At 46.2% G+C, this 18,879-nt stretch overlaps 1 protein-coding gene and 1 pseudogene across 8 annotated transcripts in view; both read left to right on the top strand.

Moving 5' to 3' along the window:
* Positions 1-18,879, top strand: part of LOC114853799 (transcription factor Sox-2-like) — a 191,967-nt gene that overhangs the window by 105,325 nt on the left and 67,763 nt on the right. The window lies entirely within an intron of this gene.
* On the top strand, positions 17,081-17,924 carry LOC114853797 (transcription factor Sox-2-like; annotated as a pseudogene).

Raw genomic sequence — 18,879 nt, 5'->3', positions numbered from 1 at the left:
TCTCACTCTTTTTCCTCAGTCTTCAGTGCATGCGCTGGTGACTGATGTCAAGTTACTATCTGTGGTTCATAAAGTAGCGACTGAAGCAGATGTTTCAGCCTCGTGTCTCTGCAGATGCTGTGCAGCCGCCGTGGCCCAGATCAACCTCTGGTTCATGTTCAGCATTGAGCCCAAACCTGTTCATTAGATGCATTGTGGAGCGCGATGAGCCGCAGGCTGCATCACAAACCCTGAGTGTCTGAGTTGGTGCTGCTCCTCTCAGCACAGATTAGCATCCACACGTTCTAAAGAGGATGAATATTAGGAGGCAAAGACTAATGAACAGGGCCTTCTGTCCACAGAGGACGGGCGGCGGCCGCTGTAATCTCCACTGTTCAATTAGCCAGAGTCACCACCTACACTTCATTAACAGGCAGATGAAGGTGCGGAACTGGCTGCTTCTGTCCCTCACCCACCTCTCACCCACCTCGCACCCACCTCTCACCCACCTCGCACCCACCTCTCACCCACCTCTCACCCACCTCTCACCCACCTCACACCTACCCAGTTAAGTACTTGTCCATAGTAGAATCTTTAAAATAAGAAATAAGTCTCATTGTCAGTGTATTTGGTTCATGGTAACACAATGATACCGACCTCAAACAAACGACTATTGTCACAATCTCTCAAAGCGTTTATGAACATGTATTTTTGTCACACTTGTATAAAATCACATCTCTTATCAGCTGCTGGCGTGTGAGATCTGCAACACAATGAGAGCAAGGAAAAATCTGATCTTTGGGTCTGTGTGTGTGTGTGTGTGTGTGTGTGTGTGTGTGTGTGTGTGTGTGTGTGTGTGTGCTTTAGGTGCTCCTGTGTAAAATAACATGGAAAAGGAGATTTTCCAGCATAGTGAGGTTTCTACAGTGTGTTTCCCGGAGGCGGCAGCAGAGACATGATTGAATTTTCTGTGTGTGTCAGTGAGTGTGTGCGAGGACACTGGTTTGACTCAGACCCCCCCCATCCTCCTGCAGAACCTCCTCTAGTGTGTAATTGTATTTTTTTCTGATCTTAGATGAATTAAGCATTAATTTATTTCCTGCGCAGAGTAAAAGCACCAGCTATTAAAGAAACCAGCTTATGTTGTCTTGTTTAGGAAAAAGGCCTCGTTCTTCTCTTTTCCTCAAAAGCGCGACGCCTGAACGTGCCGTCTTTTTTTATTACACAGGCGTCTGATTACAGAGAGCGAGTCCTTGTCTTTCCGCGTGTCTGCCGCTCACACGCAGTAACTGGCTCTTTCTCTGCCTGTAGGTGATGCTGATGATGGAACACCGCGCCGTGGGGAGCGAAGGGATGGAGCTGAGGCTCACACACGGAGTCCGGGCTGCATTTACACAGGGAATGAGAGGCTACTGTCGGTAGTGTCAGCAGTGCCAGCCATTTCCAGGTGAAGCAAACCGCATTAAAGTGAATCAAGCTGAACTGGAATGACCTGAACTGAAGTGAAAGGACGGTTTCACTCGGCCCGGACACAGCTCTGAGGTTCTGAGGGAGAAAACGTCTGCAAGAAAAAGACCTTGAAATATTACTGATGAAAACCTGCTGTCATCTGCACCTGCTCTTCTGGGGATCCCTCTCTCGTCCGGGGCTTCACTGTATTCACTGTCAGTGTATGTACAATACAACGTTTTCTCATGAGAGCATGTTTCCATTTTTAACTAATTATTAGCCTTTAAAAACGACTGCAAATTTAATTATCAAATGTTTTTAAAAAGGTTTTGAAAAATATGTTTTCCTCATCAGCTTTACGCTCGGCTCCTCGTGTAAAGAAATATTGAATGTTATGTTGTATTTTTTTTATATGCAAACATCAATTTACGGCCGACAGTGGCTCATTTTGTCTTGTGCTAAAAGCTTAGTCGTTAAATGACAGCGTTGTGTTGCTTTTGTTCTGTTACACATCGTTATGTTAAACTTTGCTGCTTTGGCTACATTTGTTAAACAAACCCATTAGCTTCATGCTAAAAACAAAGTTTAAGGTGTGTGTCCTGTTCTGTTTTTTGACACTTATTGTGAAAGAAAGAATTCAGGTGTTTGAATGAGGCTCGTTTTGATCATTCCAGCAGTTTGTGTTTCATAAATAACCTTGGCTTGTTATGTGTTGTAATGATAATGACTAACACCACATACCTGTTACAGGTGGTAGAAGTCACATTAGAGCAGTCACATTAGACCTAAAGTAAGAATGACAGTTACCACTCTTAACTAAAAATAAAGTTTCAATCTGATTAAATCAAGGAATTACAGTTAATAGCATTAAAAAACACCGCAGTAAAAACATGATTCTTGAAAACTCTAATGTTTTGCCTTTTTTAATTTTAAATACCTTTAATATCACTGCAAAAAGTCTCCAGGGAAAGATGGAGCCTCAGACACACCCACACATTCAAATGTGTAACTGTGGAACACACACACACACACACACACACACGCACACACACACACACACACACAGAGGACAGTAGCCTGTGGCTCTGCAGCAGTGGGTGTGAGTGATCACACAGTTGTGGTCATAACTCACAGCCACGCAGCCACTGAAGGAAACTGACACCCAGCGTCTGCGTCACTTTAGACCCTTCATGTCGCTTTCCTTCTCCTCATCCTCCTCTTCATCATCAATGCCTCGGGTGATGAAACTGACTCTGTTACATCAGCAACCACCCCCCGCTCTCTCTCACTCACACACGCACACACGCACACACGCACACACACACACACACACACACACACACACACACACACACACACACACACACACACACACACACTTGTTTGCACACACTCTAGAGCCACATTAGTGTGTTTGACCTCATTGATGAAGTTTGGTCTATTGATACAAATCAGAGTGATCCATCACTGATATCTCTGTTTACAGGGCGGAGATGAATTGATAGTGATGAATGACAGATTAATCAGTAAACAGGGTAAAGTTTAAAGCACACACACACACACACACTCACACACACACACACACACACACACACACACACACACACACACACACACACACACACATTGGCTTTTTTTCACTTTCAATCAACTTAATAAATCTAAACACTTTGTTGTCAGTGAGACTTTTAGGTCATTATGTCATTAACACAACAATACAGAAATTTTGCTAACTGTCACATTCATCGGCTGTGAGCCAAGCAGGCAAATAATTCAAGCGACTGTAAAACACCCCAGTAATAAAAGTCTCATCAAGTGTGGTTTTGAAGTGCACGCATTCATAAATGTATAATAATTAGAGTTCAGGTACATGATACAGAAACCACCAACTCACCCAGTGTCGAATCTGCCAGAATAAACAGGAGAGGAACACAAGCCTTAACAACTCTGACAGCATTATTGCCTGGGAAAATGTAATTATGAATGTGTGACCTGGCAGCCAGGGTCTGGTTGTTAGTGCAGAGTCTGAGAAATAATAATCACAATATTAATAACAGAAACGGTTGATGCCACTGTTTCTGTAAATGCGCTGATGCGTGCAGTGTTTCTGTAAAATAGACGTTTTAGATGATGATGCTGATGAATAATGGCAGTGACAAACAGGCTAATTAAAGGGTTAAAGGTAAAAATAATAAATATAAAATAAATGAGAGCATTAAAATGGATCTATTTTGTTACCAACCTTTCCTTCTTTGCTTATTTCTGCTTATGTGCGTGCGTGCGTGCGTGCGTGTGTGCGTGCGTGCGTGCGTGCGCGCTTTGTGTTGCTGGATTTAACCGTGACCTCTCACGTGTAGCCGGCTGCCAACCTCCAGCCCCGTTCAGGAATTGTCCCGTGTGTGACACAGAGGTCAGAGCCTCCATGAGCACAAAACCACCGCTGGAAATGGAAAAATCCATTTTTCTCATTTACTGGTGAGTCATCTGCACTGAACTATTTTAGATGCTACTTTTGAATTTAAAAGCTGAAATGATGTGAAAAGCTGAACACGGTTTTTAATTAGCTGGATATCACTGAGGGGGTCCCACTGATGCGACGGCCACAAGTCTATAAAGAGCTTCATGTCACAGCCGTGTGAGTACATCAGCGTCGACTGTCAGGCTACAGCCGAGTAAATATTCCATCACTTCATCAGCCATTTAGCGACAACAAGCAAATGACAAATGAACAGATTCACATACATTTAATCAGCCTCTAGACATAAATGCATCTATGTCCCATTTATGTTTCAGCCCACTGGATTAAAATGGCAGCTGTGCTCGTTTATGTTAGATTTGGCTTCTAACTGTGATGTACAGCCACGTTTCAACCTGTGAAGTAGCACGTAGTACTGTGTAGTATTTTACCCTGTCAGTTACAGTGGAGTGAGGTGTATCTGTGTCTGTGTGGCAGCTAGTGGCTCAGATGAGCATGTGAATACACACACACCCACACACACCCACAGACACACACAGACACACACACACACACACACAAACACACACACACACACACACACACACACGCACGCACACACACACACCCACACACACAAACACACACACACCGACACACACACACACAAACACACACACACACACACACACACACACACAAACATACACAAACACGCACACACATACACAATTAATTGAAAACCTTCCCCTTTAACACTGAGAAATACCCTCAGCCTCAGGAAAACTCTCTTCATCTCATCTCTCTCTCCCCAACACACACACACACCACACACCACAACACACAACACCACACACACAGCACACACAACAGAACAAAAACGCAAGAGAAAAAATGGTTTGACGTTATTACAGTTGCAGCTATAAGTCAGTAAGGAGGCATCTGTCTCCCCCCGTCCTCCCCTGTCCTCCCCCCTCTCCCTCCTCGCCTTCCTCTGGCTGTTAAAGCATAAAATCAAAAATTTGATTCCCCCTCTTGAAGCGCGGCTCCGGCTAATCATTGTGTTTTACAGTGAGGAGGAGACAGACGCGGGCAGGTTAGTAGAACACTCCTCACTGGAAAATCCATCGCACCGTCGATCTGGAACTCTGAATGTATGTAAAGACCTAATAAATTACAGTTAGTGAAGTAAACACTTTCTTGTTTGTCCATGTTTCATGATCTTGTTCACTTACTCAACACACGAACTTTGGTCCAAATCTGGACCCAAAGAATTTAATCTGGATCCAGGTCCTGACGCAAATTCAGTGCAACCTGATCCCGAGTTCTGTATTTGCTAATAACACAGTGCTATCATATCAGCTCACCTGTAATCTCCAGGCTAACGTTTAGCAAGCTGTGTGTGAAAACGCGCTCAGAGCCGCGTCGAGAGCACGAGCAGACGGTTAAAGGCGAGAAGACGGGAAAGGTCACGGAGAAGCGCAGCCAAGCGCGAGAGGAGGCCGATGACATCATCACATGACGCTACCAGGTGCTGTGAGCCACTGTACGGCTTTAAAGGCAAATCACCTTTATTGGTTGTTCATTCATAACTAAACTAAGTCCTTCTCCTTTTATTGACTTCATGAATAAAATGGTAAACTGACTCATCGCTGGAGCTGGATCATTGATGCCACAAATACAAGAGCCTGCTCCTTGACAGTGGTGTTCCATTCGTTGGGCCTCATATGGAACATGTAATTTGTGCTTTAGCCAATGGCTAAAGACAGAACCCTGTTTTGCGGATGTGGGGAAGATAATCATGTTCATGTTCCAAAAGGATTTCTTTGATCCTGTAATTGCTGTTTTCCAAATTATGTCTGGGATTAGGCTCCAGCATAGATTAGCCAGGCTGGACTCGTCCTGTGGCATTTGTAGCAAACATAGAAGAGGTTCCCTTAAAAACACCTGGAAAGGAGCCGCTCACTAACATCTCAGACTCTAAAACACAGTATTAGTTCTTATTTCCCATGAGATCAGGCTTTGGCAGCGTTCCACACACCTCAGCTCTCAGATCAAACCTGCACTGGTCTAAGATCTGCCCAGTCGCTGGTGTGACAACACACAAACAAGCGGATTTGGACTGATTCGCTTTGGATCCAGATGGCGATTTGTTGTCATTTAAAAACATTAAATAACATGTGAAAACGCAGTAATGACCGTGTCTCCTGGGACAAAGGTGGGGCGTGTTTTCCAGCATGGACGGTGATGGTGACAGTGACGGTGACAGTGACAGTGACGGTCGCCCACTCAGTCAGAGCCCAAACGACACATCAGACAGCTTCACCTCCAATATCTGTGTGCATGTTTATTCTTTTAAAATGGATGTTAGGAGCTGCCAAACATCTAAAACCTCATTTTGGGGGTTCTGCGTTGCCGTGGTGACAGACACTACATCAACCACTTAGGAACGGGCCCAACGGCATCTCACAGGAGGACACCGTGTACTTTGGCAGCGCTCAGAGCTGAGTGTTGGCCCCGGCAGCTTCCTGCACATCGTCACCAAGGTGAACCGGCCCACATCTAAAACATCAGCTGGCGCCGACCCGCCGGCCCGGTTCAAAGAGATGAAAGACAAACAGCGACGATCAGAACCTCTGTCCCGCTTCTGGACGAGCTCCTCAGCGAAGGCAAACAGCAGCAGCCACAGGACGTCACGGCCTCCTCCACCGCTGACCAGCGAGTCTGTGTGTGAGCGTGTGTGCGCTGCCCAATCATTTGGAGCATGAAGAACACAAAGTTTGCAGATTAAGGGAAGCTCAGGGGATTAAGGTCATTTCCTGTGTGTAAGCTGTAAATTAGCCCTGCAGTACCACAGGGGAAACAGAGCCGCTGTGTCCTGTGTGTCCAGGGTGTCCTGTCAGGCATCACACCCAGGCTCAGCCCCACTCACGCAGACCAGTCAGCTTTAATATTAACAGTCCAGATGTTGGAGCTCCATCAGACGCCCGGCGGCTCCGTCGGGTGGAAGAACCGACGTTTGGGTCAAACTCTGATCACGTCATTTATCCTGTGCATCGCTCCCTGTTCTGTCACGTTTCTCTTCCTCTCTCACACCAGCTCTTTGTTAGTCACACACACACACACACACACACACACACACACACACACACACACACACACACACACACACACACACACACACACACACACACACACACACACAATGCTGTGAGCCTGGAGTATTTTTAGCAAAGCTCAGAACTGGCTACATTTTGACAACAGTCTTGTTCAGAGTGTGTGAGTGTGTGTCTGAGACAGCGTGTGTGTGTGTCCTCACTAGCGATAATGTGCGTCTGCATTCTGCGTCGCTTGCCAAATTCAGAATAGAGAGCAGTGTATGTGAGTAAAAAGCGGTCGCCCCTGTGGCGTTGGCGACTATCACCACCACTCTGTAACTTCTCCTCACATTAGAACAGGCCCAGTGTGGTCCAGACGGATCAGCTGATGTGACTCAGTCAATCACTGGAGAAACAAGCAGAATGGTTTCAGGTCTAAGATCACAGACTGATGCAGAGACGTCCACCTGCCGCTCACCTGATCACAGTGGTTATGACAGCGTGTGAAGCTACTCCACTGCTGCTGAAGCCGTTACTGCTCTGAATCTTCACTGTGGCGCCCACTTAGAACTCCTGCTGGTTTTGCTGGTCCTGTTGTGAGTACTTAGAGAGAGTCGACTAATGCCTAAAATGAAAAGTGTGAAAACAGGAGCGTTAAGATGCCACTGCCCAGTGAGCAGCGAGCGCCGGTGACCTCTCTGTGACACACAGATTCTGCTTGTGAAACTCTAGCGGGGAATTCGCTTTAATTAAGACGGCAGTGGCCCCGAAAATCCTCCAAATGCGAGCGCGTCCAGTTTGCGGAGATAAAGGAAGAGGAGGAGCAAGATAAGAAGTCATCAAATCCTGGATTTACAAAGAGGTCGGTCCATCAAAAGGCGTGTGGGAGTGGACAGCTTACCCGCTCCATGACTCCAGTGTCTGTGGGCCTGAAAACTACTGAGAGCTGGAGGAGAACATCTGGGGAAATGCTCCTCAAGATTTCAACAAACAATCCAGGGAGTGATTCCACACAAACACAATCACAATAATGTGGGTAAAAACACCACGATGACCTTTGGTAAGGTGAGAACAGCAATGAGGTCATTCACCCACTTCACACACACATGCACAGAGTAAAGAGGCGGAGGATTTGAAGCAGGGCAGCCAGACACACCTGAGAACCTGCATGCTCTGTTTGAGAAGGGAAACCTGTTGTTACCTGCCTTTAAGCACACACACACACACACACACACACACACACACACACACGCACAGAGGCTAAACAAACCAACTACCCCAGGTGTGTGTGACTACGTGTGTGTGTATGGGCAGGCGGACCCTCCATCAGCATCCTGTCACACACAAGATGTTTATCCAATTTGTCAAGATAATCTTTCCGAGCCGAGGCTTGGCCTGAAACGCAGGGCCTCCTCCATCTTGCTGGCAGGTGGGTGTGTATCTGAGTGTGCGTCTGTTTATCACTGCACCAAGGAACCGCCAACGTAGCTAGCTACTAGCTGGCTAATTTAGCATCTTTTCTTGATATAGATTATTATATAGAGACACAGAGTCTTGCAATAAGTATTCCTGCCGCATGTTCCAGTCTCAGTCGCTTCATTTCAGCTGCTCATTGCGCTGCATTCATGTGCACAGGTGTGTTGGGAGTCCTCGTGCCTTTTGTTCGGCTCAAAGACACATTTGCGGCTCCTGAATGAGCTGCCTTTTATATTTGCAGCCTCAAAGTTAATTAGAAACCTTAACCCTGACAGGGTGCGAGACCTTATACCCAAACCTGAATCAGTTCTTATTGCTGGGTTTTTAAAATGTAATAGTTTCTTGACCGTGAAGCTGGGCCGCGAGTTGTGGAAACGTTAACAGGGACGGATTGTGTTTGACTGATTAGCTACCTCTTAAATGCACCTGGAACAATGTCTGATATTTTCTCCTCAGGATTAAACCTAATGCTGTCAGTAACACCTAAATAAAAATGGCACAGCCGTTTGCATAAATACACACACACACACACACACACACTGCCGCACCCAAATACAACACACACACACATAAAGCCAAAAATCCTGGAATGTTGCAAAGCTGATGATTTTCTAATGAATGCTTTCATTGGCCACGGTTGGGATTAGTGTAAAGGGATTGGAGGGGAATATTTACATGGTTTTAATGATTTCAAAACTTTATATTTAGAGGTTCGTCCTATCGGCCCCCATCATCTCCAGGCTTGGAAAACAAACCGCCGAGTGGAGCGGCGGCACAATTCCACGGCCCCGCCATGCTCACGTTGGCCTGTCGCCTCCGACACCATCAGCGCAGCGCGTGTGAAACGCATTTAAACGTCTCAGTAAGAACGAGAGAGATGAAAGACTTATAAACGTCGTGGGCTCGTCCCTCATCAAACATTTTAGCACTCGCATGAATGAAAAGAATTTGGTGTGGACGTGTGAAATCCCGCTCGCACTTCGTGAAATGTTCAGAATGAAAGTGCTGCAGATTTACTCGATTGTTGGGAAGCTGCGGTTCTACAGTATTAGTGTTAAAGCTGCGACGCTGCCAGAGACTGTGACGGGTCAAGGACCATCTTCAAGTTCAGCGCTACATTATAATAAAAAACGAACTGTACTTCTGTTAGTGAAGCAGAAAATAGAACTTCCTTCTTTGCAGTGGTAATAACTGTTTAAGTTGGTGCCTGCGCTGCCGTCATCAGGAAGTGTGATGTTTTAAATGCAACACCTAAAGAAGGAAAGAGCCTGAGCAGAGAGTGGAGCTATGTGAGAATCCTGCACATGGAGATAAGACTGCGCTTTGTGTGTTTCTAGACACATCGATGAACTGTTCTTCATTTGGTCACTCAGTCGAGTTCAGTGGAAAGAACAATGGGTCTCATTCAGAAATACAATCCTGTCTCTTTGTTACATACAGTACTGACAATCACATTTAGCCTAAAACAAGTTCATAGAAGTGGCCAGTGTCCACAGAGAAGCACAGTCTCCCTCCAGTTATTATTACACATAACAAGCTGTCAGTTTACAGTTTTACACACGTCATGTTTGTAATGTAGAAGATTACATTAGATTTTTTATTTTTTTACCTCAAACACTGATCCTAAACATCAGGTTTTGTTGACCACAATCACTATTACACAACCAATAGACATGGGGGATGGGGGCGATTTGAGCATGTCTACTGTTGCTGCATCTTTGCTGATGTGTGTAACTGTCCGACGGCTGTGACGCAGCGCAGGACTGACCACGGCCCTCTTCCCTCCGATGGCCGTCACAATCAGCATCTTTTAACTCTATCATCACCTTCACTGTGTCCGTCCTGCTCTTTTTCAAATTCGCTGCCATGTCGCTGGACAGATACTGGAAAGGCTGTTTACATATGGACTTTCTGTCACACCAGCATTTCCATGTCTTTTATGTATAGTTGGTTTGAAAACTTCGCGACATCAGAGATGTTTGTTTCAATCATGTGGAGTTTTTTACCGTAGCTTCACACCCTTCACTTTGGCCTGATGAATTTAATGTCACACTGGCTGAAAGTAAAGCTTCCATGAATGGTTTCATCCCTCTGATTTATCTGAGCAGAATGTGTGATCATCTAATTTCTCAGCACTTTTGCATATTATTCATTGTGAGGAAAGCTTGAAAGGGGAGAATTCTGCTTTATTTTGTCCAGAGGACGGTGGGTTTTTTTAAACATTATTTTTTTTTTGTTCAATAATTTGGGAAATATTCAATCAAGGTTTCAAATCAAACTTTCATTGACTCATATATCACAAACATTATGACAGAAGATGCACCTATTGTCCACGCAATTCCTTATAGTTTTCTGTTAACCAAAGTTAAAGTTAATCACTTCTGATGAACTTTGAGTTTTCATCAGAATCTGCTTCATATTCAGTATAACTGTGAGAATCACAGCATCGCACTGCAGTGTAGCGTTGATCTGGTGACTATTTTTCTGATATTATTGACAGCTGTGGCCAAGTCTCCAGCAGGCGCACACACACACACACACACACACACACACACACCCACACCAACACCACCACACACACACACAACACCCACACCAGACTCACCGCGTGTGTTTGCTTTAATGCATATTAAATGCTGACGTGTGCATAACTGTAAATGTGGTGGGGAGTTTGCTATATATGCGTGTGTGTTAATATGGCCAGCTTCAGTGTAAAGCAATTAGGCATTCGGACCTTTCTAAAGGCTGCTTGAAGCCACCGGACTCTCTCTCTCCCCCCTCATCCTCCAGCTCTCGCTCTGCCCCGCTCTGTGGACGGGTCTTAATAATTAACAAGCCTCGAAGCTCTTTAAACACGAGTGGTATTTCTGTGATTTAGATTAAAAGGCCCAGATTGATCAGATAAACATTGGAAGTCATGTTTCTTTGCCACTGAGCGCTTTCCTCCCTCCTCCATCCTCTTCCTCCCTCTGCATTCTCTCTCAGCGCTTCCCTTCCTCTCTTCACTCTTGGTCCAACTGCACTCACCGTCACCTGTCACAACCCCCCTCTGGCCGCTTCAGTGCGATGTTGATCCCCTTATAATCTGAATTCACTGTGCAGAACTCCTTTTGTCTTGAGTTTCGTGTTGGTAATTTCCAATGTTGCGTTTGTCTGTGTGTTTGTCTGGATCTTTAGACGTGTGTGCGGGCGTTTGAACAAATGTCAAGATTTCACTCTCCAATCCAAGTTCTTAAAGCGTTGCTTTAGTAACAAGTGAGTATTTCTCGCCTCGGTTCATATTCGGCTCTTTTTTACTTTTAACACCCTCCGTGTGGCATTGTGAGACGCGAGGCCCTCGCTGTTATCCACTGCATGTGTGTCATATACACATGTTGGGGGTTATGCTGCAGCGGGGGATAATGGTTTACAGAAGGGAGATTGATTTCTGGGAGTGTGTAGCTATGAAAGATGCCAGACGAGGGGAAATGGGGATTCTTTGCTCCCCTCCCCCTCCTCACCTTCCCTGTCCTCTATTTTCCCCTTTGTCTCTCCTCCCCTCGTCCTCGCTCTGGAACCCCTGTATCCTCCTGCAGCTGTACCCTCAAACACCCCCTTGGCCCCTGTGATAGACAGGGTGTCCCACCTTGCACGATCACTGACATCCAATGTGTGGCTTGGGATCATCCCCTGTGTGTCATATTGTTGCCTGTCCCTTAAAAGCTTTATTGATTAGCCCTGATTAATTACAAATTACATCAACCGTGGGCAGGCGGAGGTGACTCGCAACGGCTCCGGATCCGTCCAGGACGACACACCCTGCTGCGCCGCTTCTCGGCCTCGGTCACATAGTGCACCTGATGTGTCCCCCGTTAACAATCCACGCGCTGGTGACATTTTCACCGGGGCTTTCTACGCGTTGGGGCCGGCGGCGCCGTCTGAGGGACTCGAGGAAAAGTCTGGAAATTAAAAATCAGTGAGGTTTTGCAGACACGGAGGCACATCACCAGGAATACTTAAATGTCTTCACCTGCAAAATAGGATTGCGGCAAAAGCAACCACAGACCTGAGGAGGTTAATGAATCTGACTCTATCACCTGAACCTGCGTACCCCCCACCCCCCCCCCCCCGAAAAAAACACCCAACCTGTCAGGCATTCTTAATATATTCTTATTGCTAATCTAATGCCTCTCTTCCTTTTTCATGCCGTGTCACTTTCCCTCTTTGACATTGCCGTAATACTTGTGCAAAAAGGATAACGGGCGAAAAATCTTTATCAAATCCCCATTCTGCGCGTTCATAAGGCAGGCCATTACCTCACTGCGCTTTTGTTCGGCCTATACAAGAGAGAACAAAAATGGTTTATTCCGGAGGACGCTTTAGATTTTTATTGTGGGGCTCGCTATTCACAAAGAGCAACCGTTATTGTATTACAAAGAACCATCTGTGGCAGAAACACTGGCTTCAATTATCTGTGAATACCCGCCAGTGACCAAAATATAAAGCTTTCTGCCTCATTATGTGGCTAAGCTAGGGGGTGGAAGATAGGAGAGGAGAGGCATAGAATTTGCTATAACTGACTTTTGTGGTTCTTGCGTTGCATCTTTCTTCCTTTTTAAAAATCGGAAATTCGGGGGCAATCTGCCCCCTTTTCCCATTGTGTGGTCGCATAAAACGTCGTTTCTTGTTGCAGGCAGCCGGAGGGAAGCCAGCGCAGCTCCAGACGGCGGCCGGGCTTCCGCGGGCTCCACGGCGCCGGGCGGCGCGGGCTGGGCTGGATGGAGCGGCGCACGGACGCCGGACGCAACGGCTCGGGCTGCCGCTCCACACCCCCGTGCTCTGCGGCCGCGACGGGATCCGAGCCCGGCAGACCTGGCTCTCGCCGGGACGAGGCGCTCGCGGAGGGAACGAGCGCAATGGCAATCGCTTGAGTCGTGCCATGAAGGCGAGAGGAAGACAAGTCCCAGACTGGCAGTAAGTCGGAGTGGAGAGGAGACGCCGGGGTGTGTGTCTGCGTATGGTTAGTTGTGGTGTGTGCGCGCAAGTGGGCGTGTGTTTGTGTGTTAAACATACACAGCTGAGTAATGACAGCCGCATGGCAATCACGAGCTTCACTCACTGTCTGTTGCTCGTCGCAGGCTCCGTAAAAATATTCTAAGTGCAGTTTATTTATTTTTTTCCTTCTTTGATATTAAACCTAAATAATATAAATTAGTTTTACAAATAAATTCAAAGCCCCCAAGGGTTTATTTAGATTTCCGTGCTTTTTTTACAATCATTAACAAAGCCCTTTTAACTCTCTGAACGTCCATGTTTAAATCAGTGAAGCTGCCCTTTTACTATTTTCCATGTTGTTGTTATTTTGGCGTGTTTAAAACCTAATGACGGGTCGCCCGATGTTGCACTTAACCTCAATTTAATATTAAAACATTTTTATATATAATTGTGCAATGGTAATAACTGCACTTTCAAAGCCCTTGTTTTATTCATTGAATATATTAATGAACTAAAAGTCAGATCCTAGCAGACTATTCTTTTTCTAATTTCTCCTACTCCTTTACTAATGCTGCACGTGTTTCTTTTTATTCCACCCTGATTTTTATTTTTGTAATATTGTCTTACATGTTTTCCTAAATATCCTCGCTCGGCGTATTATAATGTTATGATAAGTCTTCCTGGCCGCGTCTCCAGCATCTTGTTACGCCCCTAGTTGGCAAGAAAGACACGCTTATTGTGAGTCCACCTGACTCCGTCTCCTGTCGTTGCCACGCTTGGTTTACTTTCTCTGGGTTAGTTTTTTATTTATTGTGTCGTGCGTTTATTTCAGTAATATTTGGCGTTGGCGTCGTAGCTCGGGCAGGGTGTTTATTTTAGCGTTGTGTTTACTTTTTGGTTACGGGGCATTGACGCTGCTCAGTTGTATGGAGTAAAGCTCGTTTTCTCCTTGTATTCGTTGCTCTTTTGGTGTCTTGTTTTTGCACCGATCATTCCACCATACATTTGTGCGAGCAACAAAACCTGTTATTTTGATATCACAGCGTGCCCCTGCTCCTATTTCTTGTCTAATCCCAACCTGGTGTAGCAGAGGGGGCTTACAAGTTGGTTCCGAGGACCTCCCTGCTAGTTCTCTTCCTCCTGTTTTTTGTCCAAATCCACGACTTTAAAATTTCAAAATGATTGTGAATGCAGGGCCATTCCCGGCTGGCTGGGCCTGCTTTCACTAAGAGCTTGGCAGGCCCTCCCGCTGTTCTTTATTATCATAAGCAGATAGAGGATATAGCGGGGAAACACCTAGATGAGATATCAAGCCGAGCGGGCCCTTTCAACTTGCATTATAATGGACCAACCTGCATGTGTCGGGCCTCTCGCACCTATTAAGCACAAGTGAATCTTTATGTAAGGTGCCGGGCCCGCATAATGAGAATCACGGGGGCTCCGCTCTCCTTTATTATCAAATGACTTAACAACAAATAATAAGCTTGATCTATTCCTTTCAATTATAATTTTAATCTGAGGCGGAATTTAAATTAAAATTTATTTCAGGTGTATGGACTGATCTATCTTAAATTACATGGAATGTCTGCTTGTCGATCCAGACAGGCAGATGCGTGGCGTCACTTTTAGTCCTCGACAGTTGTTGGTCCTAAATACATTAAAATGACATGTTGCCGCGCCACTGTTTGTGCCTTTAACGTAACGTCAAAAGCAGCCACTCTTCTCTCCTGCCCTCTTTTGGGAAAACCTGAGCGGCCTTTGGGTTCGTGCGCGCATTTCTCTCCGTTCGTTTCCAGTAGGCGGGCGCTGGTGCCACGCGCGGACGATTTTTTGCATCCAGATTGGAGGCACAGAAAAACATGCAAAACAGTGGCACCAACACACCCAAAACCCCAAAAACTTTAGATCTTACTGCACATAGATTTACTGAGTGGGATGAGTTTTGGCTTTAATACACTTCCGACGGTTCTGTGCTGAATGAATCTCGGTCTGGATGTCTTTAATCCATGAATCTAGTGAAGGCGGTGGAGCCTTTCGTTTTTATTCGCACTAAATTGTCTGACGGCTTTGTACCTGTTTACGAAGATCTGCGCCTTTTGTGCAAACAACACTTGATCCTCAAAATATTCATCACCTCCATTTCTGCACCCTCGTTTCCCCGTAGGGCCGATCCCCCACCCCGTCCCTACCAAGCCTAACAACAACAGCAGCACTGTGGCAGTGAAGTGAAGTGGAGTTTGAGTCTTTGTCCGGAACAGATGTACGACAACATCCCAAACAAAAACCGCTTATTTGTGGTAGATGAGCCCGTCATGCCTTCTGTGTGTTGACATTCAACTTCACTAAACAAAAGAACTGGGGGAAACCTCTTGGATTAACTTTCCTCTCTATTTTCAAGCTTAAAACAGCCGTGGCTTCCCCCTCCTCTCAGCACAGGCACCCTCACGCGCACACCGCCGCCATTCAACGCTTTTTAGTTCGCTAACACAGTGAGTTAGTGTCGTTATGTTATTGGGCGGTAAGTGGGGGAATTCGTTACTTTTTTGGCTGTGACAGCAGCAGAGTCCCGGGCCGTACATCATGCCGACACTAAACCCGACTGATATTGACGCCACCAAATTCAACAGGTGACGAATTTGGATAATTTGGCGTTCGTTTATTTTGTAAATAGTAAACTTGCTCGTTGGCGATTTAAGCAGCGTGGCTCATTAGACAATAAATCGAAACATTAAATAATTACCGTAATTATTTTTATTAGGAAGTTTCTTCTATCTACTATTTACTTGGCAAGACGGCACTTTTCATATTTCCCAATAGCATCGTCTATGAACTTTCCACGAGTGCTTCTCACCTCTGAAAATGATCATGGAGCGCAATCATAATGTAACACTCAGAGAAATGTCTCTATAAGGCTGGAAATGTAAATATGTGCTCTGTAATCTGTCCTTACGGCCGCGCGTGCTCGGAGGGGGAAAGGCAGAGCAGCCCGCCTCTTTATGCTAATTAATGTCTCCCTTGGCGTGTCAGGGGACAGGCCGGCCTGTGATTGGCCATGTCGAACCATTTTATTATTCTCTGACAGCCCCGTACTGAATGGTTGTCTATTACTTGTCCAACCAACTATCTGGAGTTGTAAGGCTCAGGCGGACAGAGGCAACAAGTCAGTTTGTTTGATGCTTTTTCGGAGAATCCACGGGAGAAGTTGGTGGACCAACATAGCCGGGATCTATTGGGAGAAAGCTCTCCTGTCACACACACGCAGACACCACGGTCGCAGGCACCACTCTGACACACTTACCACACTCGCTAGAGAGTTCGTGCGTTTGGAGACGCGGCTGGCGCTCGTTGTTTTTTCCTTTTTTTTTTTAATTTTTTTTTGTAGCCACAGAAAAGTTGCCGAAGAAGATCCAGGTAACACTCGCCCGCGACCCGCGCGCCTCGCTTCCCGCCTCTGGCTTGTGTAGTTGTTTCTGGTTGTGTGTGTGTTGTGTGTGTGTGGTTTTTCCTTCTTGCTCGGCAGCTCCCACTCAACGCGGTTCCTGATGTATAAATGATGGAGACTGAACTGAAGCCCCAAGCTCCCAGACCCCCGGGGGCACGGTCACCACCAACACGTCCGCACCGGCAACCACCATAAGAACAGCCAGGAGCGGTCAAGATACCCATGAACGCGTTCATGGTGTGGTCCCGGGCCAGAGGAGGAAGATGGCGCAGAAAACCCCAAATGCACAACTCGGGATTATTCAGATACTGGGGGCCGAGTGGAAACTTTCTGTCGGAGAGCGAGAAATAGACCCTTCATCGACGAAGCCAAGAGGCTGCGTGCCCTGCACATGAAGGAGCACCCGGATTACAAATCCCGTCCCCGTCGAAAACAAGACCCTCATGCAGAAGACAAGTAGCAACACCTTTCCCGCCGGACTGCTCGCTCCGGGAAACGGGATGGGCACGGAAGTCGTGTGGGAGTGGGGGGGCGGACTGGGGCGTAGTCGTGCGTTGAACCAGCGCCTTTATCCCTACGCGCCACATGAACGCTGGACCAACGGCGGCTACGCATGATGCAGGAGGTCCGCTGATCTACCACACCCGGGCTGAACGCGCACAACCGCGGGCCGATGCAGTCCAATCACCCGCTACGACATGAGCGCCTGCCGTACACCCCATGACCAGCTCCCATAGCTGACATGGAACGCTCCCCCACATACTCAGTCCTACTCCCAGCATAGCACTCCGGTCATGACGCCCTTGCTCCATTTGGCCCTCCTCGTTGGTGTAATCCGAGTCCAGCAGCTTCCAACCGCCCGTCGTTCACCTCCTCGTCCCATCCGGCCGCCCCGGGCTGCAAAGCGGGGGATCTGAGGGACATGATCAGCAATGTACCTCCCGGGGCGGAGGTCCGCGAGCAGACGCCCAGACCCGCTACACATGTCCGGCACTACCAGAGCGCGTGCCGGGACACGTCAAACGGCACTCTGCCGCTGACGCACATGTAGAGACGCGAGCGGGCGCGACGAGCGGAGCGGCGCGGGCGAGCGCGACCATGCGAACTTTTTATAAGAAAACGTGTACTACTGAACGTCGGACTATTTTTGTCAGAAATTTCGGGGTGGGAAAAGTTGGGTATAGAGTCTCCGGGACAAGGCCACGACCCCTTTTTCTTTGGTTTATTGTAAGGAGCTCTAGGAGCGGTATGAGATCCCATCTTCTTCTGCTTGTAGGTTGGAAGACTAGAAAAGTGGGAGCGCAATCAAATGTTTTATTATACTCAAAACACCTTTTGTACAGTATTTCTCAAGAAACATACAATCCGTTGAATTGTTTGTTAAACTGCAAGAGTTTGCGGTTTTTCTTTCTTCTTTTTATATCAAAACTGCTCTATGTTCTGCAGAAAATATAAAGTGAGAAATGGCAGAACTTGGGAATTATATTGATCGATGAGTAAGCTCCTTTTATTACTTGCAAACACTGGAAAGAAAAGGACCTAAACCCGCAGGTAAGCTGTTCTTCAATTTCGGTCAATATTACTAAACCTTTTTTTTTTGGTCAAAATAAGCCCAATTTTTTTTCTCATACCGTTTTAAAGATAGGTTGTTAATTTATATTTCCGTCTCCCACGTATTCCATCTGTTTAGACATAATGATGCCTGTGCTCTTTTTTTCTACATTGATTTGTACACTTTCCTGTATTTTTACTGTGAGATTTTAAGGTTTTTATTTCAAAAAAATTCATTCCCGTAGAATGTTCCTTTTTAAATTTGTGGCCTTTAACGCCGAAGCCAACCACCCATGTATATATATATACCGAACTAATACCATCCTATAACAGTTACAATTTAGCTGAGTATATTTTTTTTCAATATGCATTTGAAATGAATAATTTTGGAAATTTGGATACTTGATTCGTATGAGTTTTGAATTTTTGTTTCCCTGTTTTCCATCACATTTGAG

The sequence above is a fragment of the Betta splendens genome, chromosome 4 (genome assembly GCF_900634795.4).
Source record: "Betta splendens chromosome 4, fBetSpl5.4, whole genome shotgun sequence".
Lineage (NCBI taxonomy): Eukaryota > Metazoa > Chordata > Actinopteri > Anabantiformes > Osphronemidae > Betta > Betta splendens.
The sequence above is the reverse complement of the archived record's forward strand: the minus strand, read 5'-3'. Positions and strand labels throughout refer to the sequence as shown.